The 18,441-nt window shown below is 30.8% G+C and overlaps 1 long non-coding RNA gene across 2 annotated transcripts; it reads right to left on the bottom strand.

Moving 5' to 3' along the window:
• Window positions 1-1,248: 1,248 nt before the first annotated feature.
• On the bottom strand, window positions 1,249-16,544 carry LOC107935866 (uncharacterized). Of its 2 annotated transcripts, XR_005899402.1 has the most exons (5): window positions 16,367-16,544; window positions 15,927-16,278; window positions 8,864-8,936; window positions 7,613-7,670; window positions 1,249-1,333 (listed from the first exon to the last, which is right to left on the bottom strand). It is a non-coding gene; the product is annotated as an uncharacterized lncRNA (long non-coding RNA). The 2 variants fall into 2 exon arrangements; XR_001694293.2 differs by lacking the exon at window positions 1,249-1,333 and having other exon boundaries at window positions 3,251-7,670.
• Window positions 16,545-18,441: the final 1,897 nt, after the last annotated feature.

Raw genomic sequence — 18,441 nt, 5'->3', positions numbered from 1 at the left:
ATAAGCTTCTCTGACGATTCCCGAGCTCGAAACCTGAATCCAAAATCTATAAATCAGAGGTGAACATGAACACACACAGAGTAAGCTTTCATAGCTTAGTAAGTCACAAGCAAATAAACAACTTAGTTACATAATCAAATCATTTAAACTAAACCAAATTATACTATCATAGTTACTTTGAATCTTAAGCTTACAATTTCATGTATTTTATATTTACTTTCACATGTATATTATTCATGGCCGAATGAACATATATATATTTTAACAAACTATCATTCAATTTTCAAGCCAAAATATCTTTACCATAACTAGTACATATACTCTTATATGCATAAATTCATAGGTCAAAGGATAATAATCACATACATATTTATATTATATGGCCGAATACACATACATATATATAAGCAAAATATCCTTCAATTTCAAAGCTAAATATCATTATGTGAACACATATACTTATACTCATGAATCAATATACTACTTCTTATGTGTAAGCATAGTAATGACCAAATGAACACTTTTATATATAAAGATACATTAACAAACTATCATTCAATGACCAAGCCAAAACGTCTTTATTATACCAAATACACATACACTTATACACATATACTCGTAAGTCAAAGTATAACAATCATATATATATTTACATCAATGGCCGAATATACCCCCAATTGCATATATTCAAAAATAATTTCAACAATGTTCATATTATTTATTTACAAGGCCAATTACCTTTTTCACATTCACATATATTCTTAGTTCACTTCAAGCATGTTTTGCAACAAATATTAAGTAACTTACTCACTTTATTTCAAATAGGTAATAAACCAATTCATACCTGATTATTTTAGCTCACTTTTTCACATTTGATCACAACTTATCGACGCCTAATAAACTATTCGGAATTGGGTAGGACACTTGGATAATCACACATATATCGTACAATGCCAACGTCCCAGACGCGGTCTTACATGTAGCCACATATTGAAGCCACTGCCCCAGACAGGGTCTTACTCGCACATCACATATCAAAATCCTATGTCATGACATATGTATCCTAACTATTCCTAAAGTTCATACGAGGCTTTCGGACGTCGTAACTCGGTCGAAACGAATTCAGGAATATGGTAGTCAAGCTCATATACATTTGGCTATTGTAGATATAAATTCACATATTTATTTTTAGCATATATAAGTTACATTTAATTAAAATTAAGTATGTCTATTTGCTTATAAACTTACCTCGGACGATGTAAAATGGAATGGGATGACTAGTCGACAACTTTCGTTATTCCCCGATCCAAATCCGATTTCTTTGGTTCTTGATCTAAACATATTCAAATTAAGCTCATTCAAACATATTTTCATTCAATTTAGTCCAAAAACACATAAATGATAAAATTACCATTTTACCCCTGACATTTACACTTTTTACAATTTAGTCCCTATTGCACAAAACACAAAACATTCAAAATTTCAAGATGCCCATGTTTGGCCGAATATTCCTAGTGTTCATACAAGCCCATATATTTCATTTATTTCACATTTTAGTCCTTCAAATTATTTTTTTTCAATTTTGTCCTAAATACTCAAAATCATAAAAAACTCCAATAAAAAAATATGTTAATCTAAAACATATCTTTCATATTTCATCATCAAACAACAAAAATCACAAGCTATCAACAATGGCACAACTCAAAATATTCATCAAAATCAAAAAGTAAAGCTTGGGTCTTGAAAATTACTAAGCAACGATCTCAAAAACGTAGAAATTATCAAAAACCGAGTAAAAACGAACCTTGAATCAAGCTTGGAAGTTGGCCGAACCTAGGTTTCTTTTTATTTTCTCTTGTTTCGGCCAGAACATATTATGAACAAAAATAATGGCTTTCTTTTCTTATGTTTTATGTTATATTGTAACATATATTAACCATTTTACATTTTTACCCTTTAATAATAAATAAACAAAACATATATTCTAAGGTCATTGTCGTACACACCATAATCCCATGGTCTAATTACATTTTAGGTACTTCAATTTAATAAGACAATAGCAATTTGGCCTTTATACAAATAACCATCAAATTTTCATTTTACGCGATTAAGTCCTTTTATTTAATCGGACACTCAAACGACAAAATTAAATCACGAAAATTTCACACATGCTAATTCACACATAATAAACACAGAAAATAATTTTTAAATATTTTTCTAACTCGAATTCGTGGTCCCGAAACTACCGTTCCGACTAGGGTCTAAATCGGACTGTTACACTATCCCTCGTCGGCTTTGCTTTTCCTTGCCTAGCCGAGATTTTCCGGCACAACGCTAGCTACGAAAATCAATTAAATATTATCAATACATTACCATTCAATTTACATATTGAATATTTCAATTTTTATTCAACTTTCTTCTAAATTCCAATTTAGTCCCTAAACCGAGACTAACTTTTATTCTTCACATTTAACTTAATATTTCCATTCAATTTCCACTTTAAACTAATTTCACAATAAAACTATAATTTTGAAATTCTTTCAATTTAGACCTTACTATTCAAAACTTATGATTTACTTTACAATTCAATCCTTATTTCACTTCTAACTTAAAATTCTATCAATTCAACCCCTAATTCTTCAATTTATTCAACGTGAACAATATCTAGAAATCTAATAACTTTCAAAATATCAACTTAATTCCATCAAAACTTTATTCCAAAACTTCTAAAGCATCAAAATTAAGTAAAAAGGGCTTGATTGACTTGCCTATTAAAGTTTAAAGCTTCAAATCCCAATTTTCCTTTTATTTTTCTTTCTTTCCTTCCTTTTCCATGTTTTGTCTCATATTCTGTTTCTTTTTCTTTGTTTCCTTCTTTTTCTTTCTTTTATTTACTTTATATATATAATATAATATAATATAATAATAACAATAATAAAAATCTATAATAAAAATCTATTTAATAACAAATACTTATTTTACATTTGTACACACATATAATTTACATTTTTCTATCATCATCACTACACACTTGTCCTTATTTTATTTATTTTCTTTATTTAATTAATATACAATAATAATATTTACTTAAATAATAGGTAAATACATACATGTATTACAAATGTATGTACAATATTTATTACCCATGTATTTTATTTTTATCACACACTTAGTCCCTTCAAGTTTCTTTATTCTATAATTAAACTTTTACACTATATTCAATTTTATCCTTTTATCCAACTATCCTTAATTTAAGCTAATTCACTTCATTAAACTTTAATTAACCACTCATTTAACTTCGTAAATTTTTATTTATAAATATTTACGAATCTATTTTTCAGAACCGGAGACCCGAAAATGCACTTTTTTTATAACAGAAAAATTTGGGTCATTGCATTTCTCCCCCCTTTAATAAATTTCGTCCTCGAAATTTACCTAAAAGAGAGGTGGGGGTTCAGTTATCTCACTGTTTCTTTTGGTTCCCGTGTTGTTTCCTCAGTATTATAACTTTACCTTTCAATCTAGTACCTCAATCGGTTCTTTTTCTTCATACAATGAATCAGTTCAAATTTCAATATCCTTTGCCGAGGTAACATGTGTAAGATCTGATCTATATCTTTTGAGTACCAAATCCTGAAAAATCTCATAAATTTTCTGTAATTTCAGAGGCGATACCAATCAATACGTTACCGATCCGACCTTTCTACAATTTCACATAGCCCAACAGAATGAGAGCTCAATTTCCTTTTTTCATCCAGTCTTCAAAGTTTTCTTCCACTGTGAATTTTAAAAAAAAACCTTATCATTAGCAGAATACTCGATATCTCGACATTTCAAATTCACATATGATTTTCGTCTGTCAAAAGCTGTTTTCAGTCTATCTTGAATCTTCTTGACAATATTTCCTGTTTCCTGAATCAATTCTAGCTCAATCATTTTTCTTTTACTCTACCCATATAGAATTTCTGATAATCAAATACTATCTTTAAACTATCTCGAATCACTTCCGCTTTTCCTCGATTTCTCGAATCAAACAACTCTGCATATTCTTTTTTTTTTCACCATATTCAATCAAATACTGTGCAGTTTTTTATTCATAATCATACGAAGCCTCATACAGTGCTGAAAGCTGTTATTGCGTACCTAGAATTTCTTATACTTGTTCTAGAATCAGAATGTGAACCATGTATCTCAATCAGAAATAATAAAAACTGACATACCATGAAATCTGACAATTTCATAAACCTATATTTCAGACAATTATTAAGTGAGAAACTTATTCATACTGAAATAAAATATGCAGATTTTGCCATCCTTTCGATGATTATTAAGATATTATCTTTCCTTTTTCGCAGATAAAGATAATTCTAATTCAAACCTATAAGAATTCTATCCCATTTCCATTCTGATATCATTACTAACTGTAACAGTTCTAAATTCTTTAGTACAGCTTCTGTTTCTAAATAGTAGACAATCATCAAATTCAATCTAAAATTTTAATCAAAATTCATTTGTATACTATACATTTAATCTTGTTATCACGTTTCTGAACTTTGCAGATTTGTTGTAGAGAAGTCAGTTTAACTTTTATCTCAACTAAAATTGAGCCATCTTCAAATGATAACAGTCAAATGTTCATAGCTTGTAACACAAAACAAAACTTTATGTTCTGAGTATACACAACTTCATTTGCTTCTCCTGGATAATAATCAATTATCATATCTTGATCTTTTAATGCAAGGACAATAGCTACCACTTCCAAATCATGTATCAAATAATTCTTTTCCTGTGATCCTAACTTTCCAAAAACATAAACCATTCATTTACTTTCTTGCATCAAAATACTGTTATCCCTAAAAATCACAAGTTTCTTCACCAGATTTTAGACTAAACCTGAACTAGTGCTTCAGTTAACTGAGCTTTCAACTAATCAAAACATTGCTGACATTTATCAGATTATTCCAATTCTATATCTTTCTATAGTAACTATATCATCCAAAAATCGTCTTCCCAATTTCTAGTAATAATCGACTAGTCTCAAGAAACCTCTGATTTCAGATATACTTTTCAGTATCATTTCAAGTACAAAATCTATAGCAAACCAGCTTCTTCAATCAACAGTAGTTCGGGTAAATTTTCTAGAAACACATGAGAATTCTCTCACACTATTGCTACTGATTTAAACCTTAACTTGAATACTTTAATATCCAATACATAAGCAAAGTAAGTACCATAACTCTTTTTCCAGCACATTTCTGTTTTGACATGATCAATATCTCAATAGGTAAATCATTCAACCTTCTCTGATTTAGAATAAAACATTTCATCATCCTAATTTCGCAATATAATATACTTCTGCCTATAATTTACTACAGCATCATGCAGAATTAACCATTCCATTCCCAAAATCATATCAAACAATAATAACATCAAATCGAACAGAAAATAGTATCCTAGTATCATTATCAGACAGTTCCTGTAGATCTTATCAGCCAATAAATATTGATCTGGAAAATTTGATACTTCCACTATAATTTAGTGAACTCAACAGGCAAGTCTTTAGCAAATACTGAATTCATGCAATCATAGGAATAAGCCAAACCAAGGTCAATTTAGAATAATCATATTAGTGTCAATAAAGAAGAAAGTACCTGTAATAACATTCAGTAGAGATAAATCTTGTTTTATACAATTAACATATACCCTGGCTGATGTTCATTCTCCAGATTTTTTAGTGAATTCCTTTGTCACGCTTCGACTATCGCTCGTATTTCCGGAGTTATAAAGTAATCTACCTCTGGTAGCTGTGTTACTCAGTCTTGAAATCTGAATAATATATTTTTCAACTTTCTTCAAGTAATCACTAAGATAATAATCAAAAGAATTATATCCAACACATATTCAACTCTTTATTCTACATTTTTCAGCTTTGTGTCTTCATTTAAACCATCTTCAAACCATTTGTACGTTACAGTTTCTGTCGGAATACAACCTCTGGTATATTTATTCAATCAGACAAATTCCCTTCATACACAGTTACAGTCATATAACTCTGTTTAAGCTTCAAGAATTCTTCACATCTCTGATCAAGAAATCTCTGGCTGATATATATATTTCTTTCAGAACACATTTTGGAAAATCTCTAAATAACCTTTTCTTAATTACAACATAAATCAGTATTTTCCACCACTGGTAAGCTGAGTCTTTTAATAGAAATATTATACATTTTTAACATTTATTCGGTGAACAAAACAATTCATTTACAATCCTAATAATATTCTCTAACAAAATTTTAGTTCTTTCAAGATCATTTTCAGCTGAAATTCTCAATTCTTCCACACTATATTTACGGAATATTAACAACAGATACCTTACCTGTTCAGACAAGTTCTGTACCTTGAAGCACTTCGGGAACCGATTGAGAAACAGGAGGGGTAGATGTCGTAACAGATACTGTTTCTTCTACTAACTGAAGAGCATCAGTTATAATTTTAAATAATTATGTACAATCTCTTTCTTTGTTATTTCATCAGTCAACATTCAATAATTAATTACTCATTGAGTTAATACTCAATATTACCAATTCAGTTTCTATCTAATTCACAAGACTATTCGTCTCTAGTATACATTTCGTAATCAATACCATCGATATGTTCATCTAACATTTTCAACTATGAAACAGAAACAAACAATTATATCATCATCCCATCTCGACTCAATTTCGAGCTCGATTTAGTTCTAGAATCGACTAAACTTGAATAGCTCTGATACCACTAAATGTAACACCCCTTAACTCTATCCCCTAGTCGGAATAGGATTACAGAGTATTACCGATCACTATAGTTCCATTACGATTAATAAAGAAAGAAAATACAATTCTGTTCATAAAATATATCTTAATGTTCCTTTAATGAGCCATCGAGACTTAAAATGTATGTTAGAACCAAACCGGAACTCAATTGGAAGCTTATAAAATTTTTCATAAAAATTTTAAAATTTTCCTTTAATGAACAGTACCACACGTCTGTGTGGCTTATGTGACAGGCCCGTGTGGCTGACATGGCCTGGACACGCCTGTGTCCTCTACCCATGGAGCTCTCTGACTTTTTTCTATGAACAAATTAATTTCACACGGCTAAGACACACGTCTGTATGCTCAGCCCGTGTGGCAATCTGTTTTGTAGCATTTTAGGTGCAGGAGACACAAGGCCTAACAACATGCCCGTGTGCAAGCCATGTGTCTTACACGGTCTAGTCACATGCCTGTGTGCCAGGCCGTGCGGACTCAAAATTAGCCTTAAACATCAAGTTTACCAACCTTGCAATTCAACAACACCAAACAATCCAAAAACCAATCATTCAATCATTTTGAATTATATTTGAATCTAACCAAATCATGACCAACTAGACATTTTATGAACCTATATAATGGATCTTTTTAAATAATTCACATACATTATCAATTAGTTCAATTTTATTTCAATTAAGCCTATTTATACAATATATCATTACCAAGCTTAATTCTACTTATTTCATCATTATAATGACGGTACTAAATGATACACATAAACATCCTAGGTACATGCCATTACCAACAATTAATATATTTCACCTTATTGAGTTCGAGATCAGCCTGGGATGCTGATTCGACGGTCTGTCTTTAACCTAACCTGCGCACGGAAACAAAACGTACTCTGAGTGTGAACTTAGTGGTATCTCTATAATCCGAACACTGAATAATATTAAAATACAACATTTACATAAAAATCATATATCCTTCACATTTATATAAGTATTCAATACATAGATAAATTCCTTGTAACTAATTCAATTCTTATTATCTATTAATCCGAAATAGCTTTTCACAATAAATTCACAAACCATTGAACAATAATACTCTTCATTCATATTCAATTCAGAGATACTTAATTCATGTGTCTTTTTCATACTTCAGTTCACTGTTCAATATCAATAAATATTATTCAACGATTCAATTATCAATCAATATTTCATGTTTATCCATTCTAGTAATAATTAGTATTCTCAATATTAATCACTTTATCAATATTATTCAGTAACGATCAATTGTTCAGTGACAATCAGTTATTCAGTATCAGTCAATTATTCAGTAACTGTTAGTATCATTCAATTGTTCAGTATAGTAATTTACCCCTTATTAACATACTCGGACCTAGACGGATACACGGATCCAACCCATATATCGGGATAGCATACAGTATTTCATCGGCCGGAGCCGGAATACATCGTAACGGTAACAGTAACAGTAACAACAACAATAACAATAGTAGTAATAGTAGCAGTAACAGTAGTGGTACACAGAGTACCTCATCGGAACGAATCCGGAACAGTAACAGTAGTCGATACTTATAGTGTCTCATCGACACAAAGTCGGAATATCCCTGAACACTTCCAATCCTATGGCATGCCAACTATATCAAACATAGCCCGATACTGTTAATAGCGTATTTAACCAATTTTCGGTTTTCAATCAATATGTATATATTTCAATTAATCACATAATTTAATAAATCAATACAATTCAATATAATTCAATTCACTTTTCATTAACATATAATCAAATTCCACAATAAACACATATTCATAATTATTTCACCACATTTTCAAGTTAATTCATTTCAATAATAAACACAATACCAATAATTCACATTTTAATTATTTACCATAACATTCATTCAAAATATAACAATTAATAATAAAATTCACTCTTTAATTCCAATCAATATTTATTCCTATCCAAATATTTACCTTTAAATACTTACTATACTTATCAAGTAATAAATTCAACATTTAAGTATTAAGTTCGGATTATAGAAATACAAACTGTAATTTTCGAGCTATCCATCGTCGACTTTGTCTTTTCCTTGTCTAGCCGAGATTTTCTGGCACAACGCTAGCTACGAAAATCAACTAAATATTATCAATACATTACCATTCAATTTTCATATTGAATATTTCAATTTTTATTCAACTTTCGTCTAAATTCTAATTTAGTCCCTAAACCGGGACTAACTTTTATTCTTCACATTTAACTTCTAACTTGAAATTCTATCAATTTAACCCCTAATTCTTCAATTTATTCAACATGAACAATATCTAGAAATCTAATAACTTTCAAAATATCAACTTAATTTCATCAAAACTTTATTCCAAAGCTTCTAAAACATCAAAATTAAGTAAAAAGGGCTTGATTGACTTGCCTATTAAAGGTTAAAGCTTCAAAAACCCAATTTTCCTTTTATTTTTCTTTCTTTCCTTTCTTTCCCCTGTTTAGTCTCATATTCTGTTTCTTTTTCTTTGTTTCCTTCTTTTTCTTTCTTTTATTTACTTTATATATATAATATAATATAATAATAACAATAATAAATATCTATAATAAAAATCTATTTAATAACAAATACTTATTTTACATTTGTACACATATATAATTTACATTTTTCTATCATCATCACCACACACTTGTCCTTATTTTATTTATTTTCTTTATTTAATTAATATACAATAATAGTATTTACTTAAATAATAGGTAAATACATACATGTATTACAAATATATGTACAATATTTATTACACATGTATTTTATTTTTATCACACACTTGGCATTCATTTTGGCTTATTTACTTATTTAGTCCCTTCAATTTTCTTTATTCTATAATTAAACTTTTACACTATATTCAATTTTATCCTTTTATCTAATTATCCTTAATTTAAACTAATTCACTTCATTAAAATTTAATTAACCACTCATTTAACTTCGTAAATATTTATTCCATTTTTTAGAAACAGAGACCCAAAAATGCACTTTTCTGATAACAGTAAAATTTGGGTCATTACATTTTTAGCGTTTCGCTGTGAGGGTTTCTCTAGTTTTCTTTGAGTCGAGTATACTAGTTGGATATCGATCAAATCGAATGGACAGGGGGTATGAAGAACTTGAGTATTGTTGATGGAGAAGAAGATGGGTGGAGTGTTGATGGTGAGGAAGAAACTAAAAATTCGACCTATGATCTGTGTCTTGTAGGTTGTTGTTTGACTGACAGTGTGGTACATTTCCTAACCAAGAAGAATACAATGGCCAAATTTTAGCATCCTCTTAGAGGGGTACAAATTTCATATCCGGAGGAAAAATGCTATCTTTTCAAGTTTTTCTAAGAGGCGGATATTGCGCAAGTGGAAAATGGAGCCCCATAGACTTTTAATAATCATTTGTTAATCATTCATTAGTTGAAAGAAGATGAGGACCCGATGCAGATCCCTTTAGTGTTTGCGAATTTCTAAGTCCAAGTGCATGATTTGCCATCGGGTTCATTTTCAGAAGTGGTGGCAAGGCAATTTGGGAACTTTGTTGGCAAATTTATTGAATATGATACGTAGCAGGGGAGTGGGGGAATAGAGAATTTTTTTTATGATTCGAATGTAATTGATGTCCAAAATCTGCTAAAGAGGAAGAAGAAATTAATTTATCACCGTCAAGGCATATATATGCTACTTTTAAATATGAGAAATTAACGTTATTTTGTTTCATTTATGGTGTGTTAGGCCATGGTGATAGCTTTTGTCCTATTTGGCTCAACCATAATGGAAAAGAGGTGCAACTGGGGTGGGATCTCTCTTTGTGTGCGCTGTCGAAAAGGGTATCTGTTGGCGGTAGTATTTGACTCCGAAAGGAAAGAGATGATGGATTTGGTGGGGAAAATATGGGAAGGTGAAATTTGAAGAGCAATATTGGAGTGGATAAGAATAAAGATAATTGGCAAAAGATAAATCTTATTTTAGGATTTAATTTGAAGGGTCTATTTTGTCAACAAGAGTTTTACAGCGAATGAGTGGCTAATGGGTTGGGCTTAGCATCAATGGAACATGAGGAAGAAAACCCATTAGAGATAGTGGAAAGAAAGAAGAGGCCTAGGCTTGAAAACATGAATTCCTAAGTTTCAGGTTCACTGAATCATGTGGAAAATATTGTTGTAGGCAAGCCTGCCAGACGCCATGAAAATGATCAATTGGAACGTTCGCGATTTGGGGAATCCGTAGAAAGTTCATCGATTACAACACATGCTAAAGACTTATCATCCCCAACTTGTCTTTTTTATGGAGACAATACTCAGTACCAACAATAATGGAAAATGTAAGGATGACATGCGGTTATTAGTGTAGAATTAATATGTCAGAAGAAGGAACATGGGGGGTTTAAGTTTACGATGGAAAGTTGGTTGTTCAATTACTCTTTATAGTTTCTCAAAAAACCATATTAATTTCGAGACTTAAGAGAGTTAGGGAGTCCAGTTTAGATATGGAAGGGATTTTATGGAGCCCCTGACAGTAAAAATAGAGTAGAGTCTTGAAATTTATTAAAAAAATCTTGAAAGATCTTAGAATTTACCTTGGCTTGTAAGTGGGGGTATTTCGAGGGAGGAAGGCCGAATCGAAGAATTTAGAAAAGTTTTGGAAGAATGTTGTTTAGAAGATATTGGTTTTTTGCGTTCTTGATTCACATGGAAAGGAAATCTACTAGAGGCTAATATTAGAGAATGACTTGATCGAGGTATTGCGATGGTAGAATGGGTGCAATTGTTTCCCAATTTTCTCTAAAACACTTGTCTCATTCTTTTGTTGATTACTGTCTGCTACTTATTCAAACTAATCAAGGGAGTTTAGGGGAGGAAAAATTAGTTTGGGTTTGAGGTATGGTGGAGTATGGAAGATTCTTACAAACTCAAAATGAAGAAATTGTGGGAGAATAGTTTAGGAGATTTAACTGACAAATTAAGGATGGTAAGTACGAGATTAAAGAATAAGGCTGAAAGGGTGAAATCGAAAAGAGGTGAATTGACTAAGAAACTTGGTAAAATGCTGTAGGAGTTGGATAATCAAGAGAGAACTGATGAGATGTTAGCCGAAATGATCAATGTGAAATTGCATTTTAGTCTGGTGGCAGAGAAAGATAAGAGATATTGGAAATAGAGAGTGAGGGCAAATTGGTAGAAAATAGGAGATCGAAACACCTCATTTTCCCATAATTTTACTTCATATAGGCATTGCAAAAATAAGATAAATGGGTTGTAAAATGAGGAGGGTCAACTGCTTACAATACGTTTTGAAATAGAGAGTGTGGCGTGAAATCACTTCTTGATCTCTTCTCGACTAAAGGTACTTATAATATAGATTATTTATTGTTTGGAGTCAAAGTATATGTTATCGATAGTATGAAAAGGGGTTTGATGGCCTAATACAAAGGTGAGGAAATATGTGAAGTTTTGAAAACAATAGGTCGTACAAAAGCTTTGGTTGAAGATGACTTTCCTGCTTTATTTTTTTCAAAGGTATTGGCATATAGTTGGGGGAAATATTTGTGCTTTTTGTCTAGACATTCTGAATGAGGGTAAAATGTTGGAAACACTAAATAAGAAGAATATTGCCTTAATTCCAAAAGTGGACAATCCCACAAGTTTGAAAAATTCAGACCAATTAGTTTTCGTATAGTGCTGTATAAGATTATTGCAAAGATAACAGCAAATATATTACAAAAGATTCTTGAGTCTTGCATCGATGAAGCAAAAAGTGTTTTATTGCATGGTAGACTCATTATAGATAATGTGCTCCTAGCTTATGAATTGTTACATACTTTTAAAAAAAATGGATGGGGAGAAATGGTTGCTTGGCATTGAAATTAGACATGAGCAAGACTTACAATCGAGTGGAATGACCTTTTATTGAGAAAATGATGTTGAAAATAGGTTTAGCAAGACCTTGGGTGGAGTTTATAATGCAATGTGTTAATTCAGTATCGTACTCTATCATTATTAATGATGAAATAAGTGAAAATTTTAAGCCCGAAAGGGGGTTGAGACAAGGAGATCATTGAGTCCGAACTTATTTTTATTTTGCAGTAAGGGTCTTTCAGACTGATGAGACATGTTAAACATGAGGGATTGGTGAAAGGGGCAAGAATTAGTCAAAAGAGGCTACAAATAACGCACTTAATGTTTGCAGATGATTATATTTTATTTGGGGAAGTGACTAGCATAGGAGCTAGTATTATAAAAGGCATCCTAAAGGAGTATGAAGAAAACTAGGGCAGTGTATTAATTTTGACAAATCTACGACTTTCTTCAACACTAATGTTTAGTATTAGGATAAATAACTGGTTTTTACAAATCCTTAATGTTAGGATGTCCATGGAACTGGAAAAATATTTGAGGTTGCCAAATATAGTGAGTGGTGAAAAACAACAAGCTTTTCAAGTATTGAAAGATAGAATGAAAAGTATCCAGCATCGCTCACAAGGAGGTAAGGATATTTTCATTAAATATGTTCAAGTTATTCCTACGTATTCTATTCAAGTCATTCCTATGTATTCCATTTTATGCTTTCTATTCCCAAATTCTTTTTGTGTGGAGTTAGAAAATATTATTGGTAATTTTTAGTGGTACAAAAGTAATAACAAATGTGGAATTCATTGGTGCAATTGGAAATAGTTATATGAATTAAAAAAGTATGAAGGTATGGGATTCCATTGCCTAGCGAAGTTTAATTTGGCTTTGCTTGCTAAACAAGGTTGGGATGATTAATTATCTGAATTCTTTGTTAGCGAGATCACTAAAGGCAAAATATTTTCCGAATATGAACTTTCTAGAGTCAAGTTTAGAGAATCTACCTTATTATACTTGGAAAAGTGTGTAAGCCATAAAGGGCCTTTTTGCGTTTGGAATGTGTTGGAGAATTGGTACAGGGGTGATAAGCTATAAAAGTAACATATTTTAATCAAATTCTTAATGTGTTATTAGATGATTAATTATGTAAATTAATGAATTTGATGCTTCAAATTCTTTAAATTCATCTTTCTATACTTAGGAGAGCCTTTGAGAATGAAATGAGCGAAAAATGAGCCAAAATCAAACAAATAGAGCTATTTTCAGGATCCACATGGCCTGGGCATTTTCACACAGGCTAGCCATACGCTCGTGTCGATATTGCACCTTGCTTCCCAAATAAGCGAAAAAACCCAATTTTTAGGCTTTTTGAGCATTCTAAAGTCTATAAATACCAATTAGGAGAAAATCTAAGGAGGCACTCAGAGAAGATCGAAGAAAAGACTCGAAGAACGCCATCGAAATCAACTCGGAAGCAGATCTCCCTCAAGATCGAAGATCTCCATTTAATTTCTTTCGAAGTTTTATTGAGTTTCTTTATGTCTTGTGGTTATTCTGACTTTGAGATTTTTTCATTCAGGATTATGAACTAAATTCCCTAGATACCTAGGGAGGATGAAACTTATGATGAATTTTATTATTTAATTTCTGTTTTTATGCGATAAATACTCGATTCTTGTTCTCAATTATGTATGCTTATTTCGTGTTTTAATATTTTTAGATATTAATTCATGTTTAATATGCTTATTTCAATGGAGCAAAAGTCCCTGTTTAAGAGTAGATCTAGCATAATTGAGTAGAGTTGCATGCAATCCTAGAAATAGGACGACATAAATCTACTAGATTAGAGTAAAATCTAATAGGGGAATCCATAGATTGAGTTAATGCGACAATAGAGGTTTTAATTAGAAAGAGATTTCAATTAATCAACCTAGAGTCAGTTATTCTTGCTTTCGAAAGAGATATTAACATAATTTAGAGATTTCTACGGATCAAGACACAAGTGAATAAATCGTTTAATTCAGATTCATAATAATAGGTGAAGTCTAGGTGGATTCTTTCCTGGGTATTGTCTATCTCATTGGTTATCTTTGATTATTTTCCTATTTCATTCTCTGTTGCATTATTAGATAAATTAGATTAGTAAATTTAGATTAAAAGCAACCAGTCCAATTTTTCGGCTAAATAATAGAAAAAATGGTAATTACTAGTACTTTTAGTCCTCGTGAATAAGATATTCCCTACTCACCATAACTATACTATTGTTCGATAGGTGCACTTGCCTTAGTTGTATTTATTATTAGTTTAGTGACCATCAAAGGCCAACAATTTTGGTTAGAGATGATGTTTGGATTCCTAGGAATTCAAATTACAAAATTCAACAACCTATTACCAATCAAAGTATATAAACTGTGGCTGATTTGATTGATCCAACCACGAGGAAATGGAGAGAATGAATTATTCGATATACCTTTGGCGAGGCGAAGGCCTGAAAAATTTTGAGTATTCATTTGACATAGTTTCTACATGAGAATTTCCTGGCTTGAAGTGGTTAGACGTCGATGGAGTATTCAGTGCGTAGTGTGTACAAATTGTTGTTACAAGAAAATAATGTGGTAACTACAAATGGGGCCAAGTTATGGCTATCGGATCTGCCCTCCAAGTTAAAGATTACAGTATAAAGAATTACAACGAATTATTTACCTACTTTTGCTAATCTAAATTACAAAAGATTAATGGGAATACAAGAATGCCCTAGATATGTGAATGGAATCAAAATAGTGGAACATGTGTTTCGGGATTGTCTAAAATCAAATGAGATCTGCTAGCAACTGGGCATTAGGTGGCCAACAATGTTATCAAATATGCACATTAAAGATTGGGTGAATCAGTTTTTCGAAAATAATTCAAAATACCTTTGTGAGATCTTTTGTTGTACTTTGAGGCCTATATGGGTTGAGAAAAACCAACTACTGCATGAATGCAAACATAGAACGACCTTTGAGGCGACAAATTTTATCAGGAATTATTTGGGAGAAATGGATGGAATCAATGAAAAATAACAGTAACACAATGTATGTAAGCACGATTGAAGGTGCCAAAGGACCAATTTGTTAAAAAAAATTCTGATGCTACATTTTGTAAGCAAAATAATAAATCACGCTCTAAAATTATCATCAAAGATACAACTGGCAGAGTGCTATTTTTAAAAAACTTACTGCATGATAACATACCTTTACCATTTGCGGCTAAGGCATTGGCATGTTTATAACAGTTGAGATGGGGTTGCATGTGGGATTTACTATGGTGGAGATAGAAGGGGACGCCTTATAGATGATTCAGAGGCTACAAACAAAGGGAATCTAAATGTGAGTAATAGGTTCTCACATCTTAAACGCCAAGGCTATTTGTGAAAGATACCAAGCGTATGTCTTTAAACATGCGCAGAGACAAGTGAATGGTGTAGCACATTTACTGGTTGTAGAAGGGTTAAAGAGAAATGCAGAATCTTATTTGATCGGTAAGGTTTTTCATTTTCCAAAAGAGGCAGTTGACGAAGATTTTGATAGCTAGGTTAGGTTTTTCCTGCAGATCGAAATTTAACTGATTAGAAATGGAGATGGACGACTATACTCACTTTGGGCAAGCAAAATAGAAAACAGAAGAGACTCACATGTTGTTTCACAATTTTGGCATCAGTGTTGTGATTGGATCAAAGGCCAGATAGCAAATATTGGGCCAATTTGAAGATTATTTTTCTTCTTTCAGATGGATCGATATTTTCCAAGAAACAAAAAAGGAATCTGAAGGGACTTAGTTTTTTTTCAGATAGTTAGGGATAAGGAAACGCCTGCTTGGGTGGTTGAGTTACTTTTCTTTTTCTTTTTTTACGTTTTTTATTGAGTTGTCTGAGTTAGTTTTTTGCTTTGTTTGTGTTTGGGCTTTAAAGAATCGGGCCTTGTTTATTTTTATTTATAATCGAGCCATTCTTTTTCAAAGAAAAAATATTTCAAAAAAAGTCAACCTCCCTCAATAGATGTCATATAAAAAAATTGTAAATGTTGCCCTCAAAATGTTAGATTAGATTTTGTATATTGGTTCTTTAAAATTTGAACATTACAATTGCCCCCATAAAATGTCTAGGGTGACATACATCCTTGATGAAATAATATACCACGTGCCTAAATTTAATTGGTATAATTTTGAATTCCATAATATGAAAACTACGAAGTTAGTTCTTTTATTTTAATTCTGTTAGAATTTGGTTTTTATAGTTTACAAAAATTGGAAAAAAATTAGTCCAATTGAATAACGCAATTACACAATGCCATTAAATTGTTAACTTGAGAATTAACAATTTAGCAATTTATATTCATAAAATTTAACAAAATAAATAGCTCAACAATTTATATGCATCAAATTAGAAAAAAAAATGGTTGAAGCACATATGTTTTCCATCAAAAGGACAAACTTTGTAGTTTTCATAAAATATGGTGACTAAATTCGGATATTAGACCAAGAATAATTAGAGACAACTTTTGCTGGTTGAAGTTGTTGGGTTCAAATTCTAGCTTATTCATCAATTTCAATCTTAATTGTTGTAGGTAAAATGACCAAATAGGGAAAAAGACAAGGAAATATTGTAGGTATCAAATGATGTTTATAGTGGTTTTTCGAGGGGGTTTTCTTATTCTAAAAGGCATATGAAACAAATTAGAAGGTAATGGAGAGTTGTAAATGGGTGAAGAAGAGTCATCAGTGTTTATGACCAATGAAACATGTAGTTGATATATTTAATCAAAACTTTCAATGAATTTCCAAATTTTATGATAGCCGAAATGAGACGCAAAACTTTAGTTGAGAAAGAGAGCAAGAAAGATAGGGTAAGATAGATGAATATATCACTAAAGGTTTGAAGAAATTTAAGCCTTTTAATATTATTTGAAAACAATATTAAAACTCATATATACATTTTGACTATATTAAAAAATATTAGTTATATGAGGTAAGGGTTTATTTTTTTTTTATTTCTACTTTTTTGGGTAAACTACATTATTAGACACTATACTTCAAGTAAAAATTTGTTTTGGTCACTTAATTAAAAGAATTACAATTTGGTCATTGTACTTTTCAAAATTATTTTTTTTGTCACCTAATTGTTAAGTGATTCTTTTTTAGTTGGTATAATAACAACTTTAGTCCTTAATTTATATATATATTTTTGTCAATTTGACCTTGATTGTATATAAAATGATAAAAATTGAAATTCTTTTTATAAAAAAATAGAAATTTCAAAAATAAATAAAATTTTCAAAAACGGATAAAGTGAGAAAATGAGGGAAATTGCTTTTAAACCCTCTAGGTTTTCTCTTTGTATTATTTGTATAGAAATGTCCAATACCCATTCTTTGATAAAACATAGAAAAGAAAAACATTAAGCAAAATTATTAATTCTCTGTTTTTATCTCTTTTGTTTGATGCTCTTCAAGGACCTGAAACTTGACTCGAAGATATTATTAACTTTTTGTTTTGCTTTTTATTTGTTATTAGATTCCATTGAATGATAATTTTTTTTATTTCCCATACATATTAGTTCTTCAACAACAACACTTTCTAGATTTTATTTTTCTAAAATTTCTATATATAATATTCTTTTTATATTATATTAAGAGTTTTTTTTATATTAAACTAATGTCAAATTGACAAGAAATATAAAATTCGAGGACTACAATTATTATTATGCCAACT

This window comes from Gossypium hirsutum, chromosome A08, assembly GCF_007990345.1.
Source record: "Gossypium hirsutum isolate 1008001.06 chromosome A08, Gossypium_hirsutum_v2.1, whole genome shotgun sequence".
Taxonomy (NCBI): Eukaryota; Viridiplantae; Streptophyta; class Magnoliopsida; order Malvales; family Malvaceae; genus Gossypium; species Gossypium hirsutum.
Note: the sequence above shows the minus strand (reverse complement) of the source record. Positions and strands in the feature narration are given on the sequence as shown.